The sequence below is a fragment of the Dromiciops gliroides genome, chromosome 6 (assembly GCF_019393635.1).
Source record: "Dromiciops gliroides isolate mDroGli1 chromosome 6, mDroGli1.pri, whole genome shotgun sequence".
Lineage (NCBI taxonomy): Eukaryota > Metazoa > Chordata > Mammalia > Microbiotheria > Microbiotheriidae > Dromiciops > Dromiciops gliroides.
The window spans coordinates 7,478,611-7,483,375 of NC_057866.1; positions in this window are offsets into that span (position 1 = coordinate 7,478,611).

Below are 4,765 nucleotides of genomic sequence, written 5' to 3' on the forward strand. Positions count from 1 at the left end.
CTCAGGCTGCCAACCCTGTCACGTGCGACCAGCATGTACAGAACTCCATCCTTGCCACCTGGAGAGGCAGCAGGCAGAGATGGAAGGAGGGGTTGAGCCAGGGGAGAAAGGTGCCCGGACAGCTCCCTGGCCTGGTGGCTCCTTCTTCCTCCCTCAAGGGTGCAGTTTTCCTGCTCGTGCCAGGGGCTGCAGGGACACATGATGGAGGCCAGGGGCCAGAAGAAGCATTGGGGCTGGTCAAAACCTGGCTGGCAGGGGTGGGGGGGACACGGGGGGGGGAGCTTGTTGGCAGCCTCTCTGAGAGCCTGACTGGTCTACCCTCTTCCCAGAGTGGGGGGGATGGGGGATAGAAGGGGGTGATGGGTTCAAGTCTGGCCTGAGACAAGATCCTAGCACTACAGATTAAGAGCTGGGAAGTCACTTAGAGGTCATCTAATTGAACTCCCTTATTTTACAGTGAAAAAGTAGAAGCCTCTTAGATTCCAGGTAAGTGACTGGCCTAAGGTCACACAGGTCACCAATGGCAGAGCCAAGCTCCAACCCCAGGAATCCTGACCCCAGACAATGCACACTGGCTCCTCAGCCAGAGGCACACTCAGCCAGGACCGTTGGTTGGAGCCATTCATCACAGAAAGGGCTTTGACAGCTGCCAACATGGATGGCCAGACATGGGAGGAGGAGATGGGGAGTCGTGCTGGACTCTCAGAGCCGGCTCTGAAGTTCTCTCGGGCCTCTAGAAACTCATCTTCCTGCATGGCCACATCTACTCTGACCCGACCACATCCTTGATGCCCCCCCCCCGCCCCCCCCCACCCCCGTAGGTCCCCCTTCCTGTCCCACCCCCACCCCACCCCACCCGCTCCCTCTGATGGAAGAGGGCAGCACTCCTCCTGGATCTTGTCCTAGAGAATTCACCTCTTCTGGGCTTGACCCTGCCTCATCAGACTGAAAGCTCCCTGAGTGCAAGGACCAACTTTGGCATTTTTCTTTGTAACCTCAGAGGACTTGGCACATAGAAGGCGCTTAAACATGTTTGTTGACTGAATCATAGCTCAGCTACCTATTAGCTATGTGACCAGGACCATGTGTCATTAAATCTCTGTGTTCCTCGGTTTCTTTATCTGTAAAGTGAGTCAGTCTGACTCTATGTTTTTCTAAGGTCTCTCCCTGGCTTGCATTGGCAAGTGATTTACCTAAGGTCACACAGCAAGTGTGATGCCAGCAGAGCTAGAGGAGAAGTGCCTCCCAGCCCAGGGCAGGGACCACAGTGCCTCTGGCAGGTGGGGTCCCAAGTTCTGGGCAAGACTGCTCTGTTCTCTTTGGGGGCTTCAAGGGACCTGGATCCAGGACCATCCTAAAACTGTCACATGGCAGGAGAGCCTGGGAGCTGACCTGGTGGAATCTCAACTGTTCTATATGGTCTCCCAGAGTGTGTGGTAAGAGGGCAGCTAGGTGGCGCAATGGATAAAGCACTGGCCCTGGAGTCAGGAGGACCTGAGTTCAAATCCGACCTTAGACACTTGACACTTACTAGCTGTGTGACCCTGGGCAAGTCACTTAACCCTCATTGCCCTGCAAAACAAACAAACAAACAGAGTGTCTGCCCAAGGATTCTGTTTTATTCTTCTCCCCACACACCTTGTCTGGCTGGCTGGACCACTGCTGCTTGGCTCTTCATCAAAGACATCTGAGTATGGGAGCCCCTCCCCTAATCCCAAAGACTGGGGGGGTGGGGCTGACTAGCGCCTTTCCTGCCAGGACCTTCCCTTCCCTACATAGCTCAGACCTGGGCGGGAGTTGACACAGCCCTTTCAAATGGTAAAGCCCTTTACAAACAAACATTCATTCATTGTGAGCCTCACCAGAGCCCAGAGAAAGTCAGGTGTTCAGATGACCATTGTATGGACGAGGAAGCTGAAACCCAGCTCCAGTCCCCTCTTTGCAAGAAGCCTCCTCCAATCCTTTCTAATCTCTGCCTTCCCTCCATGGATTCTCTCCAATTCAGGTTCTCTGGATCTTGTTTGTCCGCAGTCCTTCCCACGTTGTTCCCCTCCTTAGACTGACCTAGAAAACAGGTGCTGTTTTTGGCCCTTTTGGGGGTATCTTTAGCACTTACCACAGTGCCTGGCCCATAGTAGGTGCTTGTTTGATAAATGTTTATGGACGAATTGAGACTCAGAGTAACCATTCTTCCTGTGCTCACACAGCTAGTCAGTGTCAGGAAATTTCGGACCCAGTTCTTCCTGTGCCCAAAGCCAGCACTCGACCACACCAGGCAATCCATCAGCTAGGCTTGAGGGGGGCAGCTAGGTGTCAGCTAGACTCCAGTTGGATGTCCCAGAGACTTCTCCGTCCACCTGGCCAGCCGAAACAGACTCTGGTATCTTTCCCCCAAAACCGTCCTCTCTTCGAAACTCCCCTATTTCAGCCCTCGTTCTGACGTCAGGCTCCCGACCTTGGTTTCATCCTCGATTCCTCACTTTCACTCACCCCACATGTGTAGTCAGTTGCCAAATCTTGTCATTTCTACCTCCCAACATCTCTCACATCCAATCCCTTGGCTTCACTCACGTAGCCACCACCCTCATTCAGGTCTTCAACTATTGAAATAACTTTCCTGGTCAGTCAGTAAGATCACTACTAGGGGTCGTTGCTGCTGCCCAGAAACCAACAACCCCCTGTCTGTCTACTGCTATCACCAACTCACTCTGGCTCCGGAAGACTCAGTCGTGGATAAAAATGAACTGGTGCAAAGACCAAAGCAGCTGAGCCAGCCAAGACATAGGATGGCATGGCAGCCTGCATGAAATCTGTAACTGAGGAAGGGGCTGAATTATCCAGTGAAGCGAGGGATCTTCTCTCTGTTGTTTTAAGAAATGTAGTAGGAACCCAGAAGTCATCTTGGAAGGTCGCTTCAAGTATTGAGCAAAAGACAAGTTACTGAGCAAATGACCTGAGGCTGCAGAGAGAAAATTGAAACCAAACTAAGATATTTGCCTTTACACCTCTCTTTCCTGCTCTCACTTCTTCCCCCCCCTCCCTCCCCTCTCTCTGTCTCTCTTTGAATCCGTCTCTGTCGCCTCTCTGTCTCTGGTCTCTTTCTGTCTCTGTCTCTCTGTCTCTGTCTCTCTCCCCCTCTCAACCTTTATGATGCCTAGGGCTTCCAAGCAGAAAGCAAAGTTTTCTATTGAAAAAGAAAGGAGCCCACTGCTTTTATATGGGCTGTGATTGCTGCTGGTGATAGGCTATGCAATGAATGAATCCCAACCAGCATATCAAGAAGCATTTGAAATCAGCCACTGATGCTTCCTATAAGATTGGGGTCTGACCCTGGATGTCAGGGCTCTAATAGGAGACCCTGGAACTCTCTCCCTTAATATTAACATAAAACCACATGGGGAAAATCCAAAAGCGAAGTAACATAACCTGTCCTAAATCATAATAACAAAAACACTTTGTAGGAAGCATGGATGGCAAATGGTCTACCACGCCCATTTTAGAACGAGGCTGACCAAAGTTGGAAAGCTAGCTGATGGCTCCCTTCCTTCTACCACTGTGGCCATTCTCTTTGGGGGTGTTCAATGCCCACCCTTGCCAGCTTGTCTCTCAGTAGTCATCATTAGTGTGTGCTGGCTTTCTAAGATTCATCACTTAAGTGTCCAGTTCCACAGTAGCTTCATCCCTGCTCCCTGCTGGGAGCAGGGTTCCTTCTGGAGAGTCCATGTGGTTTTATGTTTAATATAAGGGAGGAAAAAGCTAGTTAACATTTTGCAGAGTGTTTCAGTTTTCATCTGAAATGGACAATATGGGAGATATGTGATGGAATAGACTGTGCTATAATAAGAAATGATGAGCTGGTTGATTTTAGAGAAAACATGGAAAGACTTGCATAAAATAATGAAGAGTGAAATGAACAGAACCCAGAGAGTGTTATGTACAGTAACCAGCTATATTGTTTGAAGAATAGCTGTGAACGACAAGGTATTTTGAGTATTATAAAATACTCAAATCAACTACAAGGGATACTATGAAGGAAAGTGCTAACCCTCCCAGAAAAAGAACTGATAGAAATATGTATAGTATGGTTTTTATGCACCACATATATGTACTATATCGTGTATCAATACGTATATTGTAATATGTGCATTATATTAATTTCAATGCCCTGCTTTAATGGAACAGTGGGGAATAGACTGCTATTGATATTTTGTTTTTGAAAACATGGGGAGTATTTATTGAAAAAAAAATGCTGTGTTAAGTGCCGGCAATTAAAGTGGACTGACAACATTTGTATTTCTAAATCATTGTGTAGCTAAAATGCATAGGTTGGTAATAAACATGAAATGGGAAAATGCTCATGTCTCGCCATCCTTCGGGAAAAACACCCCTCATAGATCCTTCCATTCCACTAACTGTACATCTCTCCTCCCTTCCCTTTGTGCTAAATTCAGTGAGAAGGCTTGTCCCCCCAGGTGTCTCTCCCTTTAGTTTTTCATGCTCTTCTGAACTCAGACAATCTGGCTTTTACTGCATGATTCAAATAAAACTGCTTTCTAAAGTGATTAATGATTTCTGATTTGCCCAATACAATGGCTGGTTCTCAATCCTCATCCTTAATCTCTCTGCAGCCTTTGGTGTGCTTGGTCGCCTTCTCCTCGGGGATATTTTCTCCTCTCTCAGTTTTCACAGTTGGTGAAAACTGGCACTTAGCACAGTGCCCAGCACATAGCAAGTGCTTAATTAACGCTTCTTGGATCAGAAAGAA